Below are 12,060 nucleotides of genomic sequence, written 5' to 3'. Positions count from 1 at the left end.
AAAATGGCTCCATGGCGGAGGCATCATTTTCGACAGCGAATATATCTAGTTTTTGCACAAATGATACGGGTAGGTTGTCAAGACAAAAGTTGCAATCCTTAGAAAAGTGTAAAGAGCCAATGGCAGAAAGAGAGAGAGAGAGAGAGATTGATAGAAATTTTGCTCCCGAAGAAGATATCAGAAGACATAACTAACATTCATAGAAATTTCACTGGACCTAGTACATTGTATTAGGGACTTGATATTGTATATATAAGCACACATTTTTCAAATGTTTTATTTATTTACACCAAAATTATACATTAGGTCTAATGATATCAAAGAAAGTACACATAACAAATCTATACCACATTAACATAATTAATTCTCATATAAGTAGACACATTTACAATGTACATTGATATATAATGGATTAAAGGATATTGAGAGAAGCTTCACTTTTCATTTGTATGTTAATATACTCTACAGTTCAATGTCCTGCTGGAGAGACAATTTGTGGAGACGTCTTCTTTGAATGTGTTAACTCTACCATGTTCTGTGATGGAGTGAATGACTGCATAAATGGAGCTGATGAAGAGTGTGGTATGTATGCTCAATTCATCATCAGTATTTCAACCCTTTGTGCACAGAGTTTTTGGAAATGCTAGACTGGTCAGCTTCTTTCCTTCCAAACTGTAACATCTTATCTAGTACATTTATTTCAATTTTAGTATTGTATCTGAAAAAAGAATATGCAAACCTAAGTTAGGCTATAAAGTTATGAGAATGTAATGTGGTATGGTAAATCAGAGCTAGCACAAAGGGTGATCAGCGTTTTTTTCTTCCGTAAATAGAATACATCTATAGAAACTATTCTGTATATTTGTGTAGAATATAATTTGTATGGTAGTCACTTCAAACGTTGCTAATTTCAAGATCTAAATGCTTTTTCTTCTTTTTCTTAAATGATGTCTTATGATATGTTACAACACGACAGAAAAAGGCAGAGGTCGTACACAATATTTAACCCTTATTGCGATGTACTTTCAATAAATGTTTGTGAACATTGATACCAAATTATTTAAATTGATACAAATAACAAAGAGATTCTAAAAATAAAATTGAGGCACTATAAAAAAAATTAAGAATAATTCATGTATAATTTTTAAAGTAAGTTTGTACTTGAGTCGTTGTAATAAGATCTTTCAGATGTTGCTAGAAGTCCTCGATCCTTTGATAATAAATTGCACATCATGGCAATACAGGTATCTGTCATATAACAATTTTGGACCATATAAGCATATTCTTTCTTTTAATGATTGTCCAATACAAGAGGTATGTACATGCCATTTCATCAACGTCAGACCAAGTGGATTGTTTCCCAAAAGCAAAATTTATTCCATTTTCACTGTTTATCTTAATTTTGCGTATCAATGTGAAATAAGTGTATAGATTCAATGTGTTCAGGAACAAAGCCACAAGAAGAAATATATTCAACGAAAGGATTTTCGATACTATCCATAAAAATGATGTCCCTTGTAAACACCTATTTAGAATGACTTTAGATTCTTTTTTAATGTTTTAGGGATTCTACTGATCGGATCCTCAGTGGAAGAGCATTCCAAAGAGATGGCATTTACTGAATGTCATTTATGTCAACAATACTATGTGATTTCCATTGACTTGATGATTGTTTATATGTCTCATACAGAATGTCCTAGTCTTTGGGAAGTGCGATGTGGTCCATATAGAGCATGTGTCAACCGCAATACCTTCTGCACCAGTTACCATTCCTGTGAAACAGACTGCAGTGAGTTGCCTATGTTTTCAATATTATACAAATATATAAGAATGGAATAATATATACTCTAGTTTGCAATATTAAAGGCCAATTCCAGTCGAGAATAAGAGTTTTTCAGCAGCTTATAAATAAATCAATAGGTCAAGCAATGCATGAATCACACCATAAATAATATATTTTTTTTTGTCGGATATTCTAAATGGAAATTTTTAAATTTGCCACACAAAATCCAGATAGACCATGTGACCGTGTGACCTAGCATCCTCAAATTATGCTGCACGAGCCGCTAATGCAGCTTCATACAGCCCAGACATCATAGGTTGTATAGGCTGGCTCTCTGACAGCACTTTAGCATTATGTCACACAAAATGTCACACACATTGCTAGGCATTGAATGGTGGGGGAAACCGACCTGCTGTAATGATTTATTTATAGAATTAAAAAATCATTTAAAATACTTCCAAGCATCATTTCTCAAAATTAAAAGTATTTTTAGGCATCTGAACTGGTTGTCTCTCCGATGGGCTAAGCTAAATACTCGACAGAAGCACTTCTTTAAAGAATGTTATATCTTATATCTACAAATCAAGAGATTATCTCTTGATTTGTATATCATATCAGATATTATCTGCACTCCAAATGCCATAGTATTCCATTTCCGATCATCTATCTTCACAAATTTCAATAGTTATTGGTCTTTGGTTTTCTGTTCAAACAATTTTAAAAAAAAATTGTTTGTTTATGTTGTTGCTGTTGCTAACTTTTTACAGCATACCAAGGTCGACATTCTTCCCTTATCTCAAATTCAATATGGTGATATAGATATATGGATGATAACACAAAAATGATCAAACAGTAGTTTCATGCTTTTCATGCTTTTATTTAGCTCACAAATTTGTTACAATACCAGCTTACTTCTTTCTCAAGTGAATACGAGACAGATTAAGAATAATAATCTTTAGCATTTTTAAGACAATGCAGAAATACTTTAAATAAGTTACAAGGCACATTACCTTGGAACACTCTACAGAACAGAACAGGAGCAGGACACACACATATATATATATATATATAAGCAAGTTTAGTAAAACTGCAATTTCTGACAGTGCTCAACTGTGGGAGCAAATGTAGATGTAGAAGTTGGAAAGGTTATACTTTATTGGTGAGAGTTATACTCTTACCTCTTACCTCTTAACTCTTACCAATAAAGTTTAACCTTTCCAACTTCTACATATATATCTATATAAGTAATACGCTAAGGCTCCGCGGGGGGGGGGGGGGGGGGCGACGTCTCCGCGAGCCTTTGTATTTTATTGTTTTTTAATGAGATCGCCGACCGAAGTTGGTGCAGCTATCTCCTCCTAAACCCTCCCCTCGGGGTACCCGTGCCCAGTGCCATCGTCCGCGGGAGAGTCTACTCTGTGGAATTGGCTATACTACGCCCAAGGTCCTCCGTGTCGACGTCCAGGGCGAAAACAGACGCGACATGCATAATGCAGGATATGGGTGACGACAGAGATACCTCATGGATATTCAACATTACATCCGTAGACACACGACCGATGACTATCCACTCACATTAAGTTGCGTATTAAATGCACGATACACAGGGTCGGGATTACCCGAGTAAAGCATCTTTCTATAGGATATCCTTTGTAGTAGCTGCACAAGCACAAAGCCAGAGAGATACACGGGCTTCCCGTCCACGTCCAAACTTAGAGACCTATTTCCATCATGATTGCCGCGATTTGTATATAGTTCTCGTGAATGGAGGTATGAAATCAAAGCTTATTTTGTGATTATTACGGCCATGTTTAATGAATTTTAATCATCATTTCTTAAAGGAAAGTTTCACAAGAAAATCATTGGACTGACAGTTCAGTCGCAAGCTGCCTTCAGTCAACACACATACATTATGTAACTCCGGGAAGCTCCAACACCGGCGCCGCACGCTTGCGGCGCCGGTGGAGCTTTCCGGAGTTAAGTGCAGTGCTGCTGCTGTCGCGCGGCGTGGACTTTGACTGAGTGTAGAGTCGAAAAGTATGGGGGGCCAAGCAGGCCAATATTTCGTCCTTGTTTTCACGAAGTGACGGTAGTGAGGAAAATCGTAACGCAAAGTGAATGCAATTTTTTTTCACTACCGTCACTTCGTGAAAACAGCGACGATTTGTACAACTATACAACTACACATACGTCTATCCATCCATCGAAGAACCCGTCAACACAACAGCGTGCGGGCCGAAGTGCCATAATTTTGTCCACCTATACAGCTACAAAACTATGCGACTTTACGTCTACTCAGCCATCGGAGACTATTATTGTCTTATATCTACAGTAAATTACAAGAAAGCATTAATTTTAAATAAGGTTATGAATTGTACTCAACCAGACAGAAGTATGTGAATTCATGCATTGCAAAACAGTTACGTAATGAGTAAAATTGTTTTTTTTTTTTTTTTTTTTTTTTTTGGGGGGGGGGGGGGGGGTTGCAGAAAGAAAATCTGCATCACCATGCACCATTCTTGCATGTTACATGCAGGCTACAAGAAACATTCTTCAAAGTGGGGGGAGGGGGGGATCAGATCGCAGCGAGTTGAGTGTATATATAATATAGGCGTGGGGTCCACGGGTTTCAAGGGGCCATAACCCCCTGATAGCTCAGGGGTTTTAGGCATTTAATTAGGGTCAGATGAGCATATTTTTTATTTGTGACACTGGCAGGTCACTAATTGGCGTGGGGTCAATACGTAGTGTTGCGTACCATCTACGCTTGTCTACGTTACTTATGCTGAGGGACAGAAAGGGGTAAGCAAGATGAACGAAAACAATTCAACATGTTTAATTTTTTTTGCGTACTTTCGGCGTAGAAACTTGACGCAGAAAGTACGCCTTTTTACGCAACACTACGCTACATGCCTACCCAACAGTACGCTACCCTACGCCAGATCGACAAAGCAGTAAAAGCTTTCCACACAGTAAGCAACCATAAGCAAACATGTACGCCAGCCTATGCATAACCTACGCAGGGACTATTTTCCCATTAATACGCAGCCTAATTTCTTCGTAGTCGGTACGCCACACTACGGAACTCTACGCAGTTCCAGTTGCTTATAGAATAACTACTGGTACAGTTGGATCATTTTTTTTTTTTTTTATATAAGGCCAAATAAAAAAAAAATATGTTTAGCGTCCTGTTTTTTTGAAAAATAGGAAGGAGACCCTTTTTTTTTTTTTTTTTTTCTTTCAAAATGGCCGCTCAAAATGGCCGCTCCGTACATTTTTCCTGACATTCGGGCTATTTTTCAAGATGGCGGCCGACAATCTTTTTTTTTTTAAATCAGAAATACATCCATTTTAGCAGTGTTTTTTTTTTTTAAATTAAAAAAAATTAAATAGGAGGCAGCCCCCAAAAACGAAGCGGGGGGGACGCTAAACATGTATTTTTTTTTTAATGGCCTAAATGGCAAATAAAGTTCTCGGTGGTTTTAATTTAGACAGTTTCTATATATCTATTTACACCCCCGCCCCCCTCTAGAATCCCGCGGATTTCCGCGGGTCCTGCTAGTATATATATATATATATGCATACACCAGTCCTGTTCTCTCTCTCTCTCTCTACTTCTTTTTTATATAGAGTGGAATGCATTCAACTGCAGGTTTTCTTTCTGCCTTAAGGGTCGTTCAGATATGACGCAGTCAGTAAACAGCCGCTATTTTCTTATGTGTATTATTTATGAATGGCAACTGCGCACAGCAAAGGTCCTGCAAGTATTCTCTGAGCCCTGTGTTATGATACGTATGATACTTTGCGTCATCATAGAAAAAAAATTCTGCGTTTTGCGCCATCATATCTGACAAGGCCTTGATTGATATTGTTAATCTTTCTCAAATGCAGCATTTGCTTGCAACAATGGGCAGTTCATTCACCGAGGATTTGTGTGTGACGGATTCAATGACTGTGGAGATTTTACAGATGAGCGTCAAGACTGTGGTAATTATAAATTAGTTAACATCATAGCTGCTCATAAGAGATAGTAACGTCAACAGAAGTATTTTCCCGAGTGGTTATGTCATTTCATGGAGCTTCTGATAGTTCCCTCCCATAGAAATTGTAGGTAGGCGTGAACTATTTGGAGCTCTATAATTTGACCTATGACATCACTTGCCAACACATAATGCATGTGTGTCAACTATACTTCAATACGCTATGATTATCATGTCATCACTAATCAGCTAATGTTATATAATAATGTATTGGTGAAGAGGTTGTGCCCTCTGGGTGAGAGCAAAAAGAAGGTAGAGGGGAGGGGAGAGACAAAGAAAAATGAAGAGGAAGAGAGGAGTAATAAATTAAATGTATCATAATCAGAGAATGCTGAAAAGCCAACATACATGTATGTACCTGCCCATTGTAGCTGGGGTAATTTAGAAGCACAATGATCATATCTCCTCTCTCACTCTGTCTGTCTCTCCCTTTCCTCTCTATTTCTCTCTCCTCTCCCTCTCTTTCTCTTTTCTTTTCTCTCTTCCTTTCTATTTATTTCTGCTCATCCCCCTCACTCTAACTCTCATCCAGAGGACATGACCTCTAATAGCATTAGCCAATACATTACTAATGTTGTAATTTAATTTTCATTAAGATATTTGCTTTGATTATACCTTATTTCTATTATGAAGGACGTAGGAAGGGGGTTAATTTTGATTTTATTTAAAGGTGATAAATCAGAAAAGTGAGAATGATTTGGATTTCAGATATTTTTATTCCTTTTTTTCTTCTTCAATGGGGTTATTTTAAAGAAAAAGGGTGTGTATCATACTACGGGGTTTATTGTCTTTAGCTGTCAAACAGAAACTATATCAAGCTTTCATATCAAATAATTTTTGGAGCAAATTAGATTATACCAACAGTATTTAACATGGAACAATTATCTTCATATTTCAGAATGTGCAGCCCATCAGTATGATTGTGGTGAGAAATGCATTTACAAAAACAGCGTTTGCGATAGCTTCGTAGACTGTGCTGATGGAAGTGATGAAAAGAACTGTTGTAAGTGAAACTCATCTTTCAAGGATTATTTATAGAAGGATAAATCATAGTGAATTGAAACCTCTGAAGGATCTTTCTTTCAACTGTTTTAATTACTATATATACTGTGTATACATATTTGTGTGTATAATAGTATTGTGTGCGTGTGTGGGTGTGTGTGTTTAGTACCAAGTGGGCGCTATTCTATGATGTGTTTTCAATCACACATGAACATGAAGACCATGGAGGTTAAGGGGACAACTATTTGTTTGAAATCCATAAAAAAAAAGTTTCAGACTAATGGGAGTATTCAGTCTTGACAGGTGGCATGTATTTTTAAAAAGTACATCTGAATGATAGAGTAGGTTATAAGTACCGCACATATGTATTCAAATTGTGTGCGAAACTGAAGACTGACACAAAGTAAAGATTTGAGACATTTCACTTTCTTCCAAATTTTCTGGTGTGTCCCTCACATTATGGAACTATAGTAATTCTTGTATATTTCTTTTCTTCAGCATGCCAAAGCTTTCAGTTTGAGTGTGCCAGTGGAGAATGTGTTAATTTCTGGCAACTTGGTGATGGAGCATCTCAGTGTAGTGACAGCTCCGATGAAATTACAGAAAACAGTCAATGTAAGTCTCTTTTATTCAAAAAAATGATGTACATGTATGTACAATGTTCATTTTAATCTGTAGAACTCAATTTAGATTACAGACACTTGTCAAGTCAACATATATCCTTCACGCACTTGGTATTGCTAAAGATAAACTAGGAGTGGACATCAGTAGTAACGATCTTGATAGAAGTCATCGGACGGGCCCAATGGAGAGACCAAAACGGAACTCATCACAACATGTGAAAGGATCATCGTCGTTGATTTCGTCCGAATCATTGCCGATAAATTCTCAGTCTCGTCATCGCCCGATCCTCGTCAAGTTTGCAACGTACCGCGCTCGCCAGGCCGTGTTGAGAGCAAGACGGAAACTGAAAAATTCTGGAATCTCAACTAGCGGAAGATCTTACTTTTTCGAACTACAAGATATTGAGGGCAGCCAGGGAAGCAAATAAAGCCACTGCAGCTTGGTCACAAGACGGACGAATCTTCGTAGCCATACCAGCAAGTAATGGAAAAACTGCTAAAAAGCTAATCACGTCCGTCGAAGATTTGAAAAAATTGTAAAATGATGATTTGATGTACATCTCTAACATCTAACGATGTTGGCTAGTGATATATTTTATATGTCATCCTGGGAGGTGTATCGATTTAACGAACAACAAGCTCGCATTTTGTTTATATTTCTTATTTTAATGTATAACTTTAATGTTTGTGTTATTTTGTTGTTTGCTTTGAATGTTTAGCTTTAGCTTTTCAAGCTAGATTTTAAGCAGGATTGTAATGTTAAGAAAGTTTCCATGTGGGTTGTGTAGAAAGTCTGTAAAATCAAACCAAAAGGGCCTTTTATGTACACAATGTAAAAGTTGGATCCACATATCATGTGCTAGTGTACCTGTACAATTATATGATGATGACACGGAAGTGTTCTTGGATTGGGAATGTCCACAGTGTATGATGCAGCATTTACCTTTTTATGGAGAAAGTGCCAATTTGATCAATGTGCAATATAATTCAAAGAAAAAATTAGATGAACATATAGTTAATCAGCCCGGGTTGAAATACAATCAATTATCACTAAATGGATTAAAATGTCTACAGCTTAACGTTGTTAGTCTTTTGAAGCATTTTGATGAAATTAAATCAATTTTGTGCAGTAATGACATACACCTACTCGCACTAAATGAAACCAGATTAGACGTTAGTGTGCATGACACAGAAATCGCCATACCCCAATACTCTGTTATTCGAAATGACCGCAATAGAAAAGATGGAGGAGTAGCTATATATGTGCACAATAGTTTGAATTTTCATCAATTGACATTTGATTCCACCCTACATTTAGAAGCTTTATCATTACTGATTGATTTGAAAAAAGATAAACCTTTCATATTTGTTACATGGTATCGACCTCCAAGCTCCAAATGTGATATTCTCAATTATTATGAAACTATGTTAACATTTCTGGAGGGATTTAACAAACCAATCATTCTTATGGGAGACATCAATTTTGATATTTTAAAACAACCTCAAACAAGTGGATGTAAACGATATAACCAATTAAATCCTATTTATGGTTTGAAACATGTATATAAGTCAGAATATACAAGAGTTACTAAGGAATCTTCAACACTTGTTGATCATATTATTACAAACTGTAACGAGAATGTAAATTCTTTTGGTGTTATTCATAATGGTCTCAGTGATCACTCCATGACTTTTTTGATCTGGAACACTCGTCAATATGATAAGTGTTCTGATCCAAATTTCGTCACATTTCGTAAATCAAAAGGTGTAGATTTAAATGCTTTTAAAAGAGAAATCAATGAGCTTGATTGGTCTGATGTTAAAGAAATGAAGAGTATAGATGACGCCGTAGATGGATGGCAAGAGCTTTTGTTGGGTGTAGTTAATAGATACATGCCACTCAAAACTAAAAGAGTAAGAAAGAAACATTCACCGTGGTTGAATGAATGGATTTTTGAATTAATGAAAAAGCGTGACAAAATGAAACAGAAGGCAAAAATTGATAACAAAGATGTATATTGGAAAGAATATAGACAATTAAAAAACAAAGTTACATTTGAAAATAGAAAACTTAAAAGGAAATACTTTATCGAAAAATTAACTGAAACTATAGACAGAAATCAAACATGGCCAACTCTTAAATCTCTCCTACCCAACAAGAGCTCTAAATCACCTATTCCTGTGTCACATGATATTTTTGAAACTGCAAATTATTTTAATAATCATTTTGCCAATGTTGCCAATGTCTTACATGCATGTAATGGTGTTAACGTCTCGCATGTATGTAACGAGGCAGGTCTGGATAATGATATGCAAACCCCACTATTTCAGCTTTCTTTAGTTTCTGAAGCAGATGTGTTAAAAGAAATATACAGCCTAAAGAATAAGAAATCGGTTGGTTTTGATGGGATCAGTTCTTACATATTGAAAACTTGTGCAACAGAAATCTTTAGAATTATAGCATACCTTATTAATAAGTCAATAACTGATGGGGTAGTTCCTCGCCAGTGGAAGATTGCAAAAATTATACCATTGCACAAAAAAGGTGACAAATGTCAGCCAAATAATTACAGGCCAATATCATTACTGCCCTGTGTTTCGAAACTTTTGGAGAGGGTTGTTCAAAAACAATTACTTAATTACTTGAATGACAATGATGTATTAGTGAAGGAGCAATCGGGCTTTAGATCGAAACATTCCACAACTACTGCACTTATTAAAGTAACTGATGAATGGCTTGAAGCAATTGATCAAGGGAAATATACTGGATGTGTCTTTGTCGATTTACATAAGGCATTCGATACTGTCAATCACCAAATTCTAATTAAAAAACTTTATGATATTGGAGTACAAGGTACCTCATTAAGATGGTTTCAGGATTATCTAATGAAAAGACGTATTAGAACTTCCATAGGACAAACATTGTCAGAGGAATTATCCCTTGATTACGGCGTACCTCAGGGCTCAATACTGGGGCCACTGCTATTTTTAATTTTTATAAACGATCTGCCTAGGTCTTTCACGAAATGCAATTTGCACTTTTATGCCGACGACACGGTTATGTATTATTCCCACAAAGATGTAGATGTGATTCAATCAGTTTTAAACGAAGAGCTAGGACATCTACAATCTTGGATGAATGCAAATAGACTCTCTGTGAACTCCAGTAAAACAGTATGCATGCTTTTAGGGACAAAGTTTATGCTTTCTAAGCATGATATTCTCAATTTAGAGATAAATGCCACTAAGCTAATTCAAGTAAAATGTTTCAAATATCTTGGAGTAAATGTAGATTGTGAACTTAAGTGGAATATTCATATAGAGTAATTGAACAAAAAAATTGGGAAAATGATCGGTTTCTTGAGGAGATTGAGGTATTTTATTAATGAGTCAAATCTGAAACTAATTTATACATTTTATACTGTAATTATGCCTCACTTTGACTATGCAGATACTGTTTGGCAAACTGCAAATAATAATCATTTTGATCAACTTCAGAAACTTCAGAATCGAGCAGGAAGAATTATTCTTCAGGTTAAACCTGGTGAACATATATCTATTCAGCAGATTCACGATACCTTGGATTGGGAAACCCTAAAATCTCGACGTCGAAGACATATGTGTTCGTTACTGTTTAAAACATTTCATGAGCTAGCACCTAAATATATGACTGATAAATTTGTATTTAACGAAAAGTGTTACGGGCTAAGATATAATGACAATTTAATGCTTCCGAAACCAAGAACCAATCAGTGTAAACGTACATTCTTATATCGGGGATCCGTGTTATACAATGAACTACCTATTAAGCTCCGTCAGTTAGGCACACTAAATTTGTTTAATAAACATGTTCAAAAATACTTCAATTATGTTGATATTTAAATTTCGCAATCCCATTGGCTTTTGCCATAAACATAACCAATTTAATAACAGACTAAATTAGATAATGTGTAGAATATTTTAAAACTAATTAAGTTAATTGTTAGCAGGGTGGGTGATAAGGGTGGGGTCGTATTTTGTTACATTAGGGATGGTAGGGGATATTTGAATAGATTTTAATGCTTTTTGTTAGTGTTTTTTGTTTAATTTAATTTAATTTGATTTAGTTAAGTTAAATACAAGTACAATGTTGTTGTTGTTTTTTTTAAATATTTTTAATTACGACTTACTATTTTGTTATATCATTGCTTATTATAGTATCATTATATATATATTGGACTCCATGGAAGAACAGAGCCATTAGGTTAATGGCTCTGAAATGGACTATTCAACCGTTTTATCATTCTATCATTGTTATATAAGTCTTTGATTTTGTTATATTGTGTTATTGTTTTTTATAATGATTTTCGGAAATAAAACAAACAAACATAAGTTTTGTGAGGTTGAGATCCACCTTCTTTTTTTTATCTACGTAATAAGTCTCAATTATCTTCCATATATCAGCTTGAATGCAAAACGACATTCAGTAGCAATTAACGTTATTTGTTTACTTTGATGTGTGAATACAGGTTGTAGATTTTTACAAAAAGATAGATACACATCTGCATTTTAAAATGATGTGCTGAAATTGTATTGTGTAAAATTAGTATAACAATAAATGTATAATTTGTTT

This window comes from Strongylocentrotus purpuratus, unplaced genomic scaffold (assembly GCF_000002235.5).
Source record: "Strongylocentrotus purpuratus isolate Spur 01 unplaced genomic scaffold, Spur_5.0 spur5_scaffold_14, whole genome shotgun sequence".
In the NCBI taxonomy this organism is placed as follows: Eukaryota; Metazoa; Echinodermata; class Echinoidea; order Camarodonta; family Strongylocentrotidae; genus Strongylocentrotus; species Strongylocentrotus purpuratus.
The sequence above is the reverse complement of the archived record's forward strand: the minus strand, read 5'-3'. Positions refer to the sequence as shown.